At 42.2% G+C, this 19,446-nt stretch overlaps 1 pseudogene; it reads left to right on the forward strand.

Moving 5' to 3' along the window:
- Positions 1-618: 618 nt before the first annotated feature.
- Positions 619-1,317, forward strand: LOC138846207 (casein kinase I-like; annotated as a pseudogene).
- Positions 1,318-19,446: the final 18,129 nt, after the last annotated feature.

The raw sequence follows: 19,446 nt of genomic DNA on the forward strand, positions 1-19,446 counted from the left end.
TGGCTCACTAGGCTAATCCTCCACCTTCTGGCGCCGGCACACCGGGTTCTAGTCCCGGTCGGGACGCCAGATTCTGTCCCGGTTGCCCCTCTTCCAGGCCAGCTCTCTGCTGTGGCCCGGGAGTAGTGCAGGATGGCCCAAGTACTTGGGCCCTGCACCCCATGGGAGACCAGGAGAAGCACCTGGCTTTTGGCTTCGGATCAGCGCAGTGCACCGGCCACAGTGGCCATTGGAGGGTGAACCAACGGCAAAGGAAGACCTTTCTCTCTGTCTCTCTCTCTCACTGTCCACTCTGCCTGTCAAAAAAAATTAAAAAAATTACCCTTGAGGACTTATATATTAAAAGAAATTATGTTTTTCATCTCTTCATTTCAAAGCATTTAAATGACTTCCAAGAATGCGCCTCCCCCTGCGGTGGGGTCTCCCCAACTCACCACACTGCATTTCCAGGCAATGAGGGCAAGAAGGCCACCGAAAACTGTTTGAGCGGCCAGGGGTCGATTCCTCCGGGCTGAGGCCGGGCTTGTGCCACTGGAACAGGCTTCTGCGGGGCGTTTCCATTACCACCCATCTTTGGCCAGACCAGTCTGGCTTCTTCCGGGCTATTTAGTATTACCAATGGCCAGGAAATGGTAGGTGAGGACGGAATCTCAGAAATCCAGGCACCCGCAGTTGCTGTATTAAAGGGAACTACAGAGTTTTTCATGGAGCAGATGACCACATACGGTTCTGGATTGTTCCTTTGGAACCCAGTCTCGAAGACGGCTTCAATTTCTGTTCTAGAAGATTCTACAGTGAAAGCTGTATGGAGCTTGGCTGACTAGATGATCAGTAGAGTTGAATGTGTGCCCACGAAGATTTTTATACGCAGACATTAGAACAGACCACCTTGTAATGTCACTTAGGTGTCACTCTAACCAGTTACTAATTTTGGTTTGGCCAAAAAGTACACGGAAAACAGGACAAAGCAATACATACCACAGAGAACATAAAAAAAAAAAAAAAACTCACTGGACTGTGCAATCCGGCAGCACCTGTGCATATCTTGGCATTGGGCAGAGTCGCCCAGGTGACATGGAGTCATTTGGGTGTGTTTTGATGTATTTTCATAGAACTAAGCCTCCCACAAAGACACAAAACTGACAAGATGAGTGCAAGGATATCCACTCCTGTTGAAATTTTACTTAAGGCTTTCCTGAAGAACTTGTCATGTACCTAAATTATTGTTGTGGGCTGTGCTTTGAAGACACCCAGGATTACTTTCACCAGAGGCCATTTTTCTTCATCCTTTTCAGGACCTTGAATCACCAGATCTGACTGGACAAAGTAAAAGCAGAAAACACAGCACGCAGGCAGCCTCTTTGAGCCAGTAAGCTCAGCAGGCGTGATCTCCCACAGGTTTCCAAGCATGAATTAAAGAAGGGAACACACACACAGTTACCCCCCAAATAACTGACTTCTTTGTGAGTTTTATAAGTTTGAACATGTCATCTATTTTTATGTCCATCTAGTTTTTAAGGTATGTTAGAGATAAAATTTTCTCCTTTCAACAGTGGAGGTGATCTCCTCTATAAAACAGAAAGATCTTTTCTAAGAGCAGAACAAAATTAGTTGTGTTCCTATGCCAAGGGCTATTCATATTTATCCTACTAGTTAATCATGTAAATTAACAAATGAAAATCTTCTTTTCCTAAGAGAACAAAGTTCTCTTTCTATATATATTATTTCTCAATGGATTCTTGAGATGAGCAGCAGCTGCACTGCTGCTGGTGTAGAAGAAAACTTCGCAATCATGCAGAGGTCTTTTGGGGACAGATGGTAGTCATTTTTGCCTACCTTGATAACTCTATTAACCTGCCTGCAGGATCTTTCTCTCATCCGTGAAGACTTGAAAGTTCCTATACATAGGCATAGTGTAAACTCCTATTAACCAAACTTAATACAAGCTGGGGCATAAATTCTGTCAACATTTATTGGATTTATAGTAAGAATATACCTGCTACACACCAGAATACTCAGAGTAATATGCCTACTATAGTCTCCCTATGAGGAGCCCTCCATGGGAAGAAAACAATTACAACCACAGGGTGGAATACTGGGCATGGAAATGGGGTAAAGGAAAATAAGTTAAATAAAGTGAATTATTACTAGTAGGACACCGCATGCACCCACTTTCAAAACTGGGTTAAATTTGCCACTGGGAAAGTGATTTCTGAAGTTTTCCAAGGAAGTTTCTTCCCCTGGGCAGTGCTGAATGAGTACAGCCAAAATTTTCTCCAGGGATATTCTTTTTTCTTGGTTGACATACTGTTTTTTTAAACTATAAAAATAAATTCATTGTAGCTTTTCAGTCATACAACCCTGAAGTTTTACAATCTTATCTTCGATCATATGTACAAATATGTTGTTTTGCTACTTTAGAAACAGGAAACTTATTTCCTTATTTTTACTTTCTAATTGATCTTTCCCATCATCACTATCTTTCACACACATATAAATCCATCCCACAATATGATCATCACCATTAATTATGCAATTGTACAAAACCAGAATTGGGAACACAAACATTTCCTTTTGAATACTGAGATAAAACAAATTGATTTTATTATGTGCTATAAGATTTTCCCAGAACTGCTGAGGCTTTGTAAAAGCAGTATCTTAATAATTTATGGATCTTAATAGTAGTAGCACACTTATGTTTATATCTGTTGTGATTAAAAATCAGAAAAAATTTCAAGCTAATTTTTCCTTCTGCACAATTTATTCTTTTTGTATGAAATATGATTCCAAGGACTAATAATTAAAAAAACAAGATAGCTAACTTGTCTGTAGTAAATGGTTCCAAAATATTTCCTAGTTTTATAACAGCCTCTTTTGTTTTTTAGCGGTAAACCAGATGTTTGGTGTACAGAAACGAACTAAGAGTATTGTTACCCTACTCTAGCTGTCCTCAGTCCTTCACTGGACTCATCCAAAGCCCAGGATGGACAAATACAGCTTAGCATCAAATGCTCTGAGAAATAGCCAGGAAGTTTATGAAGAGCAGCAGGTACAAGTGCCAGGTTAATAGGATGGTCAGTTGAAGGCAACTCTTCTCATTTGTATAACAGATTGAAGTAACTGGACTACATAAAATATACTATATGCAAGATATGATAATTGTCGCTCCCCGTCTTCGTGGAGGAACGACACAGGACCCTGCGTTGTTCTTTTGTTTGCTCGGCCCTTCCCGGGTTTGCTGCTGGTTCTTCCCGGGTTGGCTACCGTCCCTCCACCTCCGTGGAGGGGCTGGCCCCCTGCCACTTTCCCCACTTCCGCAGGGGAGCGGCACACTGCCGGCCGGCTCTCTCAGGGGCTGCACAGGTGTTCCTTCAGATAGATGTTCCCCCTAGATGTTCCTGGTGCATGTTGTCTCTCTCCTCCTTTATAGTCCTCTTCCGCCAATCCCAACTCTGCTACCCACACGCCGAGTACGCTGCTCTCCTCCAATCAGGAGCAGGTCCTGCTGTTTATTGGTTGAACTGGAGGCAGCTGTGTAGAAGCTTACTCCTCTCCCAGCGCCATATTGTGGGAGAGCAGATGCATAGAATAAGTCTTAATTCCAGTAACTTAGTCTAGTCCGAGTTGCTCCCAGTTGCTCTCCACAGATAATAATATATATTATAGCTCTCTCTATATAGGCTGTGCCTGGAGAGACAGTATATAATGAGTAAGAGCAGTCTTAAAGTAGGCTATCAGATAAAATTGCCAGCATCACAGTTTTAATAGTTGTACATTATTTCCTATTTCTGGACTTCCGTTTGCTTATCTATGAAATTTGAGTGATATTAGTACCTGTTGAGTCACTGTGAATATGAAATGAATGTGTGTGTGTGTGTGTGTGTGTAATTGGGCACAAACTCTGTCATATAAAATAACATTAAATAGAAGATTCTTATAATCATATATTTTGCTTGATGGACTATAAAAATGATATACCCAGGGTTGACACTGTGGTGTAGCAGGTAAAGCTGCCACCTGCAGTGCCGGCATCCCATAAGGGTGCCAGTTCGAGTCCTGGCTGCTTCACTTCTGATCCAGCTCTCTGCTTTGGCCTGGGAAAACAGTAGAAGATGGCCAAGTCCTTGGGTCCCTGCACCCACGTGGGAGACCCAGAAGAAGCTCTTGGCTCCTGGCTTCGGATTGGTACAGCTCCAGCCATTGCAGCCAATTGGAGAGTGTACCATCGGATGGAAGACCTCTCTCTCTCTCTCTCTCTCTCTCTCTCTCTTGCTCTATCTCTCTCTGCCTCTCTTCTCTCTGTATAACTCTGACTTTCAAATAAATAAATATTTTTTTAAAAAGATACACCCACTTTTGACAAGTGTTCAACAATTTCTTATAAAGTTTAACATATACTTAACATGTGACCCAGCAACATCACTTCTATGTATTTACCCAAGAAAACTGAAAAACTAAACTAATGAGTTTATTCATGACAGCTTTATCTACACCCAGAAACAAGCCAAACGTGTAGCAACAGGTAGATGAATGCACAAGTTGTGATATGTTCATATAATTGAATACTACCTGGAAACACCGTGGAATGGAGCTGGCATTGGGGCGTAGTCAGTAAAGCCACTGACTGTAATGCTGGCACCTCATGCGGGAGCCAGTTCGAGTCACAGCTGCTTCACTACTGATCCAGCTCCCTGCTAACGGCCTGGGAAAGTAGGGGAGAATGGCCCAAGTACTTGGACCTCTGCCACTCATGTGGGAGACTGGGAAGAAACTCCTGGCTTCTGGCTTTGGCATGGCCAGCTCAGCTGATGCAGCCATCTGGGGAGTAAACCAGCAGATGAAAGATCTCTCCCTCTCTCTCTGTAACTCTGCCTTTCAAATAAATAAATAAATATTTTAAAAATACAAAGGAGGAGCTTCAAGATGTCAGAGTAGGGAGGGAGCTTACTGCTCTAGCCTAGGAGAAATAGTTTTAAAAAAGGGGAGAGAGTGCAACTCAGGGAAGAGTTAGGGAGAAAATGACAGAGGAAACTATGCAAATTAGAGGGACACAGTGGACCCACGTGGAGGACCACATTAGCTAAGAGCTAATGCACAGATCCATTATGTGGCACCTGGGGCAGAGCAGATGAATATTTTACCCACTGGGGCTAGCGCTGAGGCACTGGTCTCCTTTGAGGAAAGGAGTTCAGCTGAGCAGAATAAACCTCCATTCTGATTAAAAAAAAAAAAAAAAAAGTTTTACTGCAGGAAACCTGGGTGTGTCACCTTAGATACGCCCTTCACCCTGGAGAACTGAACAAAGCTCCTTGGCCACGCCTACCACATGCATCTAGATATTCACTGAAAGCAGACACTCCACTTATCTTCAGAAGAATAATACAAACATAAAAGCCACCACAATGAAAAAAAAAAGAAACCACAAATGCTGAATAACAAATGCACCAATTCAAGAAGAATAAAGAAGAAAACATGATGTCCCCAAAAGAGCACAACATCTCAATACTAGATTGTGAAGATGATGAAACTGAAGAAATGCCAGAAGTGGAATTCAAAAAATTGATCATAGAATTACATAGAAGTAATCAGAGGCCAGCACCGTGGCTCAATAGGCTAATCCTCCACCTGCGGCACCCGCACATGGGGTTCTAGTCCCAGTCAGGGTGCCGGATTCTGTCCCGGTTGCCCCTCTTCCAGGCCAGCTCTCTGCTGTGGCCAGGGAGTGCAGTGGAGGATGGCCCAAGTGCTTGGGTCCTGCACCCCATGGGAGACCAGGAGAAGTACCTGGCTCCTGCCATCGGATCAGCGTGGTGCACTGGCCATAGCATGCTGGCTGCGTCAGCCATTGGAGGGTGAACCAACGATAAAGGAAGACCTTTCTCTCTGTCTCTCTCTCTCACTGTCCACTCTGCCTCTAAAAAAAAAAAAAAAAAAAAAAAAAGTAATCAGAAGCAAATGTACAAACTATTGAAATCTGTAAAAGACATGAAAGAAAATATCTCCCACAAAATTGAGATCTTAAAGGGAAATCAAAATGAAATGAAGAATTTAATAGAACAAATAAAAAATGCAGTGGAAAACTTAGCAACAGAATCAGGAAAGCAGAAGACAGAATATCCAACTTAGAAGACAAAGCACAGGAAATTATACAGTTAAAACAAGAATAGGAAATTAGAAAAATAAAAAATAAAATCTAGAGGATATTATCAAATGACCCAACATATGGGTTCTAGGAGTTCCTGAAGGCACGGAAAGAGAGAAAGGATTAGAAGGCCACTTTAGTGAAATAATAGCAGAAAACTTCCCTAATTTGGAGAAAGAAAGTGACATCCAAGTATTGGAAGCACATAGAACTCCTAATAGACATAATCAGAAAAGATCTTCACCAGGACACATTGTAATAAAACTCACCACAGTAATACATAAAAAAAAGATTCAAAACTGTGCACGAGAGAAATTCCAGATTACTTTAAGAGGATTTCCAATTAACAATGGCTAAGACATGGGATCAACCTAAATGTCGATCAACCAAAGACTGGATAAAGAAATTACGGGAAATGTGCACTATGGAATACTACACAGTGGTAAAAAAAAAAAATGAAATCTGGTCATTTGCAATAAAATGGGTGAATCTGGAAAACATCATACTTAGTAAAATAAGCCAGTCCAAAAGGACAAATACCATATGTTCTCCCTGAGAATCAATAGAGCACCTAAAATGAAATCTATAGCAGTGAAATTGACACTTCGAGAAGGGATCACTTGAGCTGTCCTTGTCTTGACTGCCGAGGAACATTTTCTTTCTTTTTGCTTTTTTTTAGATACTATTTGTTGAACTCTTTTTTTTTTTTTTTGGACAGGCAGAGTGGACAGTGAGAGAGAGAGACAGAGAGAAAGGTCTTCCTTTGCCGTTGGTTCATCCTCCAATGGCCGCCGTGGCCGGTGCGCTGCAGCCGGTGCACCGCGCTGATCCGATGGCAGGAGCCAGGAGCCAGGTGCTTTTTTTCCTGGTCTCCCATGGGGTGCAGGGCCCAAGCACCTGGGCCATCCTCCACTGCACTCCCTGGCCACAGCAGAGGGCTGGCCTGGAAGAGGGGCAACCGGGACAGAATCTGGCGCCCCGACCGGGACTAGAACCTGGTGTGCCGGCGCCGCTAGGCGGAGGATTAGCCTAGTGAGCCACGGCGCCGGCCTATTTGTTGAACTCTTAACATAGAGTTAATCAAATGTGTATAATGTCATTTGAGGATGAATCTCAATATGAGTGAATAAGAGAGGGATGGGGAAATTCAAAACTGTAAAGCTGTATAGTTCTGCATACATTCCTTTGGACTTACTTCTAAGGGTACAGTTTATGACTTTTTTTTTTTTTTTTTTTTTTTGGACAGGCAGAGTGGACAGTGAGAGAGAGAGACAGAGAGAAAGGTCTTCCTTTTCCGTTGGTTCACCCCCCAATGGCTGCTGCAGCCTGCATGCTGCAGCTGCGCACCACGCTGATCTGAAGGCAGGAGCCAGGTGCTTCTCTTGGTCTCCCATGGGGTGCAGGGCTCAAGCACTTGGGCCATCCTCCACTGCACTCCCGGGACACAGCAGAGAGCTGGACTGGAAGAGGAGCAACCAGGACAGAATCTGGCGCCCCAACTGGGACTAGCACCCAGTGTGCCAGTGCCACAGGCGGAGGATTAGTCTAGTGAGCCGCGGTGACGGCCTCTAAGGGTACAGTTTAAAAACTTGTCATGGGACCCCAAAATCCCATAAAGCTGGGTGGTAAAAATGCCATCTTAAGTGTTAAGGTGATCATATTAAGGTTAAAGTAAACATATAGATAGGAGTAAGTGGTAAAGTGATCATATAAATAGGATCAAGCGCCTGGTAATAATAATAATAGAATTAAAAAGGGGAGAATGTTCCAACATGGGAAGTAGTTCACACAGCAGACTCATAGAACAACAATCCCTTTAAGTAACACTCTGATCTCAGAATCAGCCTTTAAGGCTTACTGGTCTGGCTGAGAAGCCCGTGAAAGAATTTCAGGCATGGAAAGACAAGCACTGGGGCAAGAAATATACATGAAGGATGTCTTCGAGTGAGATCCCAGTGAAAAGAAGTGGCCATCAAAGATGGATGCATTTTTCTCCATAGGGAGGAGAGAACTTCCAGTTTGCTTACGGCCTCATCTAAATACTGATGGAGATTATGCATTCAAAAGACTTCCATAGCCTAGGCTGCACATGTCAAGAGCCTTGGGTGGTCACTGACATCACACATGAGTGTTAATTGTTAAATTAACAACAGGAGTCACTATGCACTAATTCCCCATGCAGGATCTCTGTCCTCAATGAGTTGTATTATGAGATTTAACTGTAAACCTAGTTCTCAAACAGTTTTCTGTGTGTGTGTGTGTGTGTGTGCGCGCGTGCAAATTGTTGAAATCTTTATTTATTATAGAGTTGGCCTTCCGTGTGCAAAGTTAATTGAAAATGTATCCTTGGCCGGTGCCGCGGCTCACTAGACTAATCCTCTGCCTGCGACGCCCGCTCACCGGGTTCTAGTCCCGGTCGGGGCGCCGGATTCTGTCCTGGTTGCTCCTCTTCTAGTCCAGCTCTCTGCTGTGGCCTGGGAGTGCAGTGGAGGATGGCCCAAGTACTTGGGCCCTGCACCCGATGGGAGACCAGGAGGAAGCACCTTGCTCCTGGCTTTGGATCAGCGTGGTGCGCTGGCAGCAGTACACCGGCCGCAGCGGCCATTGGGGAGTGAACCAATGGAAAAGGAAGACCTTTCTCTCTGTCTCTCTCTCTCACTGTCCATTCTGCCTGTCAAAAAAAAAAAAAAAGAAAGAAAGAAAAAAAAGAAAATGTACCTTAATGGAGAATGCAGTTGGGACGGGGAGAGGGAGGAGGAGGAAGGGTGGGAGTGTGGGTGGGAGGGCGGGTATGGTGGGCAGAATAACTGTATTCCTGAAGTAGTGCTTGTGAAATCTGTATTCCTTAAAATAAATAAATAACATAACATAACATAAAAAGTACAAAGGAATGAACAACTGAAACACATAACAGTGCAGGTAAACCTCATTGTCTTGCTCAAAAGAAGCCAGACACTGGAGAGTATATAACTATATGGTTCTACTCATTTAATTTCAAAGGCTGAACTACTTTTTAGAGACTGAACAGTCATTGTCTCCCACAGGTTAGAAATGAGTTACCTGAAAGGGGCCCCAGGGAAACTTCTGGGGTGATAGATAAGATGTATATTTTCGAGTGTTACATTTTTAGGGCTCATAAAATCATGGTCTTAAGATCAGATCTGTGCATTTTGTTGCTTTAGAACTAAGAGTTACAGTTTTATGGAATAAGCAGCTATATCATCACCTTTTAAAAATATTTTCTATTGCAACATTTATTGATCATTTACTTTATGCCAACAGTTTTTACATATACATTGTTATAAGCACTCATATATTCTTACAATTATTCTATGATTTAGGTATTATTATTTTTATTATGCAGTAATACATTTCTAGAAGAGGTTAAATAACTGCATCAAGGTCATATAACTTGTCAATGCTATCACTGGGGCTTGAGGTCTTATAATTTACAATGTTATTCTCTCCTCCTTCCTTCAGACTGAATTTATAAGTAATCTCAAAACTAGAATAAATCATGTTCGTTGGCATTTATTGTTATGCTAAATTTAATTTCACAATTTCAGAACTGTGATACATATGAGATATTATATGGATAGCATTTCAAGCTATTGTGCTTGGGGTAACTTGCTACACCAGCAAAAGAAAAATGATGTTTTGCTTTTCTCTGAACTGGCCAGCAGCCACTGCCAAAGCACTTGCTATGACACATGCTATAGTAACCTCCAAATCTGCAGGACTTCACAATGCTCACATAAGGTGCTAAATATAGTTCTTAAAAACATGAAATTGATGTTTACTGATGGATCTTTTGGTGGCTAAAAGCAGAAAACCACTCCAGCAACTCAAACAAAAGGGGGTTTGCTGTAAGAACATAAAAGATCTCATGGACCATCAAGCACAGATAATTAACTTAGTGAATCCACAAAGGGAAAGGGATCAGATAGTATTCCTGGAAAAGGTTTCCCCCACAGCTTCAAGCAGGAGCAGAGTGAGAATAAACATAAAATAGATAATGTCAACAAATTAGTTAAAGTTAAATGCTCCATTTCCCCTCACACTCACATTCACGGCTCATTTGATAAAGCCCTCTATATTTCAGCTTTGCAGAAGCTATGTGACTTAGGGATTTAAAAAAAAAAAAAAAAACTAGAGCAGTATGGGAAACAAGGAGGAATAGTACAGAGTAGTACTGTGGATAGAAAGAGAACTCACAAGTTTTCCTGATAGATTGGGTATAGGGATGAGAGAGCAGGATTCCTATGTGATTCCCAGAATTTCAGTTCCTCTATATGCTTCAAATACAGAACAAATGTATAATCTTGATTTGTGTTTTCATTGTATCTATAGTGTTCAGCTCACAATAAAGGCTCAATAAAAATGTTTGTTGTTAAATGATATAAAATCACTGGGACTGGCTTTGTGGCACAGTGGGTTAAGCCATTGCTTACAACTCTAGCATCCCATAGGGACACCAGTTCAAGTCCCTGTTGTTCCATTTCCAATCCAGCTTCCTGATAAAGCACCTAGGAAAGTGGCAGAAGATGTTTGGGTCCCTGCTCCCAAGTGGGAGACCTAGATGGAGTTCCAGGCTCCTGGATTTTTCCATACATATTCATATTGTTTGCTTTGGATTTCCTTTGTACTTTTACTGGGAGGTTTTCTGCCTTCACATTCTGTCATAATGATGACAATCTTTCTGTATTTCTGTGTGTAACACATCATTCAGCATCTTTTGTAAGGCTGGATGAGTGGTGACAAATTCTTTCAATTTCTATTTGTTGGGGAAGGTCTTTATTTCACCTGCATTCATAAATGAGAGCTTCGCAGGGTACAGTGTTAGGGGTTGAAAAAATTTTTTTTTCTCTCAAGACTTGGATTATGTCTCTCCATTCTGTCCTAGCCTGTAGTACTTCTGATGAGAAATCAGCTGTCAGTCTAAGTAGAGCGCCTTTGAAGGTAATCTGGCATTTCTCTCATGCACGTTTTAGAATCTTTTCTTTATGTCTTACTGTTGAAAGTCCGACTACAATGCGTTGTGGTGAAGATTTTTTTCTGGTCATATCTGTAAGGAGCTCTAAGTGTTTCCTGTACTTGGACATACCTTTCTTTCTCCAAGCTAGGGAATTATTCTGTAATTATTTAACTGAATAGGCCTTCTAACCCATTCTCTCTTTCCATATCTTCAAGAACTCCTAAGACCTGAATGTCGGGTCGTTGGATAGTGTCCCATAAATCTCCAACACTGTTTTTAAGTTTTCTAATTTCTTCTTTTTTTCTCAGTCTGACTAAAAATTTTCAAAGATTTGTCTTCTAGATTCTAGATCAGATATTGTTTCTTCTGCCTCGCCAAGCCTGTTGTTAAGGCTTTCCATTGTCATTTTTTTAAAAGATTTATTTACTTATTTATTTGAAAGTCAGAGTTACAAAGAGAGAGGAGAGGCAGAGAGAGAGAGAGAGAGAGAGAGAGAGAGAGGTTTTCCATCCGATGGTTCACTCCCCAGATGGCCGCAACGGCCGGAGCTGTGCTGATCCGAAGCCAGGAGCCAGGAGCCTCTTCCCAGTCTCCCATGTGGGTGCAGGGGCCCAAGGACTTGGGCCATCTTCTACTGCTTTCCCGGGCCATAGCAGAGAGCGGGACAGGAAGTGGAGCAGGCGGGACTTGAACCGGCACCCATATAGGATGCCAGCACTTCAGGCCAGGGCTTTAACCCACTGCGCCACAGTGCCGGCCCCTCCACTGTCTTTTCTTTTTGACATATTGAATTCTTCATTTCTAATATTTCATTTTGATTTCTCTTCAAAATTTCAACTACATGGGAAATTTTCTCATTAATAACTTGTATGGATTTCTTTAATTTGTAGATTTGCTTCTCAATGCTTCTGAGTAATTCAATGATTAATTTTTCGCCATTCTAGTCCAACGATCTCTTCATCTTCACGTTCTAATATTGAAATGTTGCTGTGTTCCTTTGGGTGGGGGACTCATGTCATCTCCTTTATTCTTGTTTCTTGAATTTCTGTGTTTATTTTCAAGCATTTGTGGAAATACTTAATGTTTTTTTCCTCTGACGGCTTTTATCTTTGAACTACACCTCTGTGGCTTAGTGGAATGTCTGCTCTTTCAGTGAATACTCAGAGGTGTTTGCTGGGTGTGGTCAGGGAGCTCTGGTCAGTGCTCCAGGGTGGGGAGAGAGTACCCAGGGTGACACCCAAGTGAGGCATGGTATATCTCCTCTTTTTAGCAGAAAGGAGGGTATGATCACCTCTGTTGGCAAAAATCATACCCTCACTTCCTCTCTTCCAAGGTGATCAGTGCCCAGGTGTTAGCCCACAGTGGGTATGATACTTATCTGCACTTCCATATGAACCGCACAAAGGATCTACGCAGTCCTCAGTGTCAGCATGCATTCTGTTGCAATGACCTACCCCAGGCAATCAGGGATCTCTGAGCACGTGGAGCTGCTCACATTGATTGCCCAGAGACCCAGCTGCACCTCTCGTGCAGTCACAGATTTCCCACACAGTCTCAGCACACAAGGCTCTCACAGTCACAGGGTGCACAGGACCCTCTCTGCCCCACTAGCCTGTCCCATCCACAGAGAAGCAGAGACATTCCCAGAGCCAGCTGCCTGTGAGTGTTCTGCATAGGTGGTCTGAGCCCCAGAGTCTGTGATATGTTGAGATTCTGGGGGCACCTCACAATTCTGCGTGGGTGTCCAGCTCCGTCAATCCTCTCAGCCAGACTCAAAGGCAGTGGAGAACACGGATTTTTCTTCTGGTGGAATCTCTGGATCACATGCATGCATAAGAGCTGCTGGCTGCAGCCCCTACCTTTTTCACAATGTAGTCTTCCCCCCACTGGTTTTGAGTGTGGGCACCTGAGCTGTTGTCACGGCTACTGCCGACAAGATGGCCATCTTGTCATAGCCAGTTGCTGGGAGCACACACAGGAGCTTCCGCAGCTGCTGCTTATGGCCCCCGCCCTCTTTCAGCCAGTTGTCAGTTGCCATTGCAGGAAAGGGATAGGAAGAGAGAAAAGTGTCTCTTTTTTTTCCCACTGGGTTAGCAGGTGCCCTAACTCCTTAGGGCTCCAGGCTGTATAAACACCTCTGGCTATATCATCAGTGCCTTTGGGTGCTGTAACACGATCTCACCTTATGCTCTCAAAGCTGGTGCTTTCTCCGGCTCTTGGCTGCTGGGGTTGTGCATCGTGTCTGTGCTTGTGCTGTGCATCTGCACCTTTCATACTGATCCATGGCATTCCTCTTCCTTCTGTAGAATTTCCACTGTGGTTTTTTTTCTCTAACTCTCCCCGAGAATGCACTTCCTCCACTTTTTTATTTTTTTAACCTTTTATCTCTAACAGTGCCCCCTTCCTTATTCTGCCATCTTGGAATCTTTCAAAGAGGTACTTGCACATCCATGTTCATAGCAGCATTATTCATAATGATCGAAAGATGGAATCAGCCGGCGCCGCGGCTCACTAGGCTAATCCTCCGCCTAGCGGCGCCGGCACACCGGGTTCTAGTCCCGGTTGGGGCGCCGGATTCTGTCCCGGTTGCCCCTCTTCCAGGCCAGCTCTCTGCTGTGGCCAGGGAGTGCAGTGGAGGATGGCCTGGGTGCTTGGGCCCTGCACCCCATGGGAGACCAGGATAAGCACCTGGCTCCTGGCTCCTGCCATCGGATCAGCGCGGTGCGCCGGCCACAGTGTGCCAGCCGCGGCGGCCATTGGAGGGTGAACCAACGGCAAAGGAAGACCTTTCTCTCTCTCTCTCTCTCTCTCTCTCTCTCTCTCACTGTCCACTCTGCCTGTAAAAAAAAAAAAAAAAAAAAAAAAAAAAAAAGATGGAATCAACCTACATGTGTGTCAGTGAAAGACTGGATAAAATGGTGTTGTATATACACAAAGTGGAATTGTATTAAGCCTTAAAGGAATGAAATTCTGACATATGAGTGATCTGCAACATGGATAAATCTTAAGGACATTATACTATATAATGCTTGATACATAAATAATGTATAGTTTCACTTTGTTGAGGTACCTAGAGAAGTCTAACTCATAGAGACAGAAAGCAGAATGCTGATTTTTCAGGGGAAGATGGATTGGGGAATCATTGTTCAATGTAGAGTCAGTGGGTATAGAGTTTCAGTTTTGCAAGCTGTAAAGATTCTTGGAGATTGGCTGCACAAGAATGTGAAGGTTCTTAACATTACTGAACTATACACTGAAAGATAATTAAGATGATACATTTTATGTGATGTATCTTTTGCCACAACTTAAATATTTTTATAATTGATAATAAAATAAAGACAAATGAGAGTATGAGTACATGACAAGATGACTCACAACTACTGTTTCAGGAAACCTTCACTGGTCAAGTCAGTTCTGCTACAACCACATTATATCTTTCAAAGAATTAAAAGAAATATTAAATTAAATTAAAAGAAATATTAAAAGAAATTAAATTTACTCAATCATGTTATATTTAAATAGCTACTATGACTTTACAGATATTGTTAATTGATGAACTCAACATACAAGGCTATTTAGACTATATTCAGTTAACAAAAAACATACTTTATTCCTTTTTGAATCAATTTTGGTACATATGGAAATAGTTATTACAGCAGAAATATCTTAAAATACATTACAGAACTAGACTTTTTTCCATGGCTATTTTCTGAACCATAACCATTCCTAGCACAAATTATCTATTAACTTCCTTTTAAAATTTTAAATATTTAAAGTACACAACATGATGTTTTCATAGCCATGTACATAGTGAAATGAACAATAACATATCCATCATCTCACATAGTTACTTTCTTGTGTGTGTGCTTCTATTAACTTTTATTTGAAATTAATAATTTTAGCATAGGATTCTTGCTGAAAGTATACTAATGAATAGGGATAGTCCCTTTCTAAGATATTTATGTGCTAATTAGGTATTATCTGGTATATGCTAATGAAATGTAGCCTTTTTTTTTTTTTTTTTTTGCTACAGTTTTAAGAGTCACCATAATGGAATTTAAACCTAGCTTAAAAATAAAAAACACACTGCTAGGGCTGGTGCTGTGGCATAGTGGGTAAAACCACCACCTGCAGGACACGCTGGTTTGTGTCCTGGCTGCTCCCCTTCCCATCCAGCTCTCTACTGTGGCCTGGGAAAGCAGTGGAAGATGGCCCTGCACCCTTGTGGAAGGACCTGGAAGAAGCTCCTGGCTCTTGGTTTCACACAGGCTCAGCTCCAGTCATTGTGGTCATTTGGGGAGTGAACCCGCAGATGGAAGACTTTTCTCTCTGTCTCTCCCTCTCTCTGTCTGTAACCCCACTTCTCAAATAAATAAATAAACCTAAAAAAAAAAAACACCTGCTAAGTGAAAACTCTAAATGTAATAATTTTTTAGAATTTTCCTCCTCAGACTGATCATTTCCACATTAGCACACATTTAGTCAGCAGCCCAAGTTATTTCTGGCCTCTCTTGGGAACTACATAATTTAATTTTTCACTCAGAAATGCCATTAGTGCAACTATGTTACAGCATTTTACATTGTCACCATTATTTCAAGTCCCTTGCACACTGAACAAATCTGCACAAAAAGAATAGAACATGTCTATCTTTAAGTTATATAATTTAAAAAATTATTTTATTATTTAAAAGAGTGAGAGAGAGGGAGAGAAAGAGAGAGCAATTTTCTATCTGTTGGTTCATTCTCCAAATGCCTGCAACAGGCAGTGCCAGGTCAGGTTGAAGCCTGGAGCCCAGAACTCCATCCAGGTCTCCTACATGGGTGGCAGATACCCAAGTACCTGGGTCATCAACAGCTGCCTCCCAGGCACATTAGTAGGAACCTATATTGGAAATGGAGTAACTGGAATGCAGACCAGGCACTCCAATATGGGATGCAGAGTCCTAAGGAGTGGCTCAACCTGCTGCGTCACAACACCTGCTCCTAAGTTACATGCTTTTGATCTTCATGAAGCAAGTACATGTGGTATGGTAGAGTGCTTCAAAAAGCTCATGGGAGATGGAATCAAAGAGAAGTTATTTTGGAGGAAAAAAATTTTTGAAATCCGTGCATACAGGAATCCTCAAAAAGTTCATGAAAAATGTATTATAAAACACTACACATTGATTTCAGATTTTTTTGAACCAAAATACACTTTGCTTTTAAGACTATTTGTTCACTAAGTTTTTGAAGTATTCTTATATTTACCAATACCTGATGTTAAGGCATTTTAAAAAATATTCTTTTGAAGAATTGATGATGTCCAAAGGGCAGTAAAACACAAGAATTAAATAAATTAACATTGAAAATGACTTCCAAAGATGAAAAAAGAACCTCTTGTTAATTCTTTCTTCTAATCAATATTTCTAAGAACTTCAATTGAAGTATTTCAGCTGGACTTGATCTTTTGCTTCTTTCCCTACGGTGATTACCATTTGTTAACTGGCAGAAGGAATTAAGCCCCTCAGTCTTAATCTGATGAATCACAGATAATAAGGTCAGCCATTAGCTTTATTAAATAGTTTATTTACTTAACACAAAAGTTCAATTAGTTGAATTTCATTGCCTAGACATTGTAACTCTGGAGTATAAATAAGACCTCAGGTGCTTTATGTGTTTAAGACACCACTGTAAGTTCTTTACATGAGTTTAATTCTCATAAAAACTGAGGCAGCTACCACTGTTGTGGTGTCATGAACTCAGAATCCAACATTAAGTGATTTGTCTAAAGTCATATAGTTTGGAAGCGAGGGAGCCAGAACTCCAGACTTGATCATTTGGCTCTCAGCCTGTGTTCTTATCAACTACCGCAAGATGGAACTAATGACTAATGATGATTCATCTTGTAACTTTTCTTTTCTTTTTTTTTTTTTTTTTTTTTTGGACAGGTAGACTGGACAGTGAGAGAGACAGAGAGAGAAAGGTCTTCCTTTTTCTGTTGGTTCCCCCACAATGGCCAAAGCCAGGAGCCAGGTCTCTCATATGAGTGCAGGGACCCAAGGACCTGGGCCATCCTCCACTGCACTCCCAGGCCACAGCAGAGAGCTGGACTGGAAGAGGAGCAACCGGGACAGAATCCGGCACCCCGACCGGGACTAGAACCCGGTATGCCAGTGCCGCAGGCAGAGGATTAGCTTACTGAGCCGCGGCGCCGGCCCATCATAACTTTTCAATGATGCTGGAGTGATATACATTTAATAGAACCCTACTTGGAATTCCGAATTTTGATTCTTCCTGTGCTATTGATAAACGGCATGATATTCTCCTGCAATACTGGCCAGTGGCAGCAAGAGCAGCAGCCCACAGGGAACCACAACAACATTCCACAGTGTACTACTGTGTTGCTGAACTATGATATTTGGTAGGTTAGGTGTATTTAATGTATTTTTTGACTTGTGGCATTTTAAACTAGTTGAAATACAAAAAATATTTCAGAGCAGAGTCCAACCCAAGAGGAACTTACAAATTTCAGGGCTCCATGCGGAAGATAGGGGACCTCAAAAGGAATCAGGAGCACTTCCCTGCTTCCCTCAAGGGGTTTCATAAGTCACCCACAGAGTTCTCTTGGGTCCCTTTGTCAGTTGCAAGAACTGTCAAATGACAAAATTACAACACATTTAAAGATCTTAATTGGCTTTCATTTGTGATCCTATAATTGGACAACATTTCATCCTGAAAAGTACAAGTGTTTTGATGAGCTGAGCAGAGGACATTGACTTTATATACAGAAAAGAGCTAAAAAAGTAGACACAGAAAAGTAAAAGTCAATTGGTCACGTCAAAGTCATTTTCCTTGTAAAGGTGAAAGCAGGGGCCAGTTTTGTGGCATAGTGGGTTAAGCTGCTTCCTGTGATGCTGGCATCCCATATGGGCCAGAGTTCGAGTCCCAGCTGTTTCTCTTGCTATTCAGTTCCTTGCTAACACACCTGGGAAAAGCAACAGAAGATGGCCCAGGTATTTGGGCCCCAGCCACACACGTTGGAGACCCAAATGAAGCTCCTAGCTTCGGCCTAACCCAACTTTGGCAGTTGTGGCCATTTGGGAAGTGAATCAGAAGATGGAAGCTCTCTCTCTCTCTCTCTCTCTCTCTCTCCTTCTTTCCCTGTCTGTCTGTAACTCTGCTTTCAAATAATAAAAAAATAAAAGCAGAGCGGACTTCCTTATCATGCCAGCAAAAACTGGTCTATGGATTTTCTTTTCTTTTCTTTCAAGATTTATTTACTTATTTGAGAGGCAAAGTTACAGACAGAGAGAGGGAGAGACAGAGAGAGAAAGATCTTCCATCCATTGGTTCACTCTCCACATGGCTGCAATGGCTGGAGTACTAATCTGAAGCCAGGAGCCTGGAGTTTATTCCAGGTCTCCCAAGTGGGTGGAGGGGCCCCAGCACTTGGGCCATCTTCCACTGCTTTCCCAGGCCATTAGCAGGGAGCTGGATCAGAAGTGGAGCAGCTGGGACTCGAACCAGTGCCCATATAGGATGCTGGCTCTGCAGGCAGAGGCTTAACCTACTATTCCAGAGCGTTGGCCCCTCTTGATTTTCTTGAAGGTCAGATAAACAACTTATTTTGGCTCAGCGGCAGGGAAGTTCAGCATTTTGGTTTGGTCTGCTGGGCCTTGTGCAGGAGCTCAGTCCAAATCAACACCTCCTGTAAATTTTACTTAACAGATTCCACCCAGCAAAACACAGTGCCCTCGGTAGAAGAGAGCATTTTCTTATGAGTAAAGCTAACGGTTTTATCAAATCTTTGTTCTGACCATTTATACTATAGATAGTACTCTTCCAAAGAAGAGTTTTGATAAATATAATTATTTTTCTTCCAGAAAAACTACTAGAACTAACAAGAAAGTTGAATAAGTTGACTGGATACATGAATCACATATGAAAATCAAGATTTTCCTGAAAATCATCAGAAGTGAATTTTAGAAAATTTATTTAGCGGCTAGCACTGTGGTGTAGCAGGTAAAGTCACCGCCTGTAATGCCAGCATCCCATATGGGCACCAGTTCAAGTCCCGGCTGCTCCACTTCCAATCCAACTCTCTACGATGGCCTGGGAAAGCAGTAAAAGATTGCCCAAGTCTTTAGGCCCCTGAACCTGCGTGGGAGACCCAGAAGAATCTCCTGGCTTCAGATTGGCCCAGCTCCGGTCATTTTGGTCATTTGGAGAGTGAACCAGCGGATGAAAGACCTCTCTCTCTCTCTCTCTCTCTGCCTCTGCCTTTCTGTAACTCTGCCTTCCAAATAAATAAATACATCTTTAAAAAAAAAGAAAATTTATTTAAAGTTTC

Source organism: Oryctolagus cuniculus, chromosome 1 (genome assembly GCF_964237555.1).
Source record: "Oryctolagus cuniculus chromosome 1, mOryCun1.1, whole genome shotgun sequence".
Lineage (NCBI taxonomy): Eukaryota > Metazoa > Chordata > Mammalia > Lagomorpha > Leporidae > Oryctolagus > Oryctolagus cuniculus.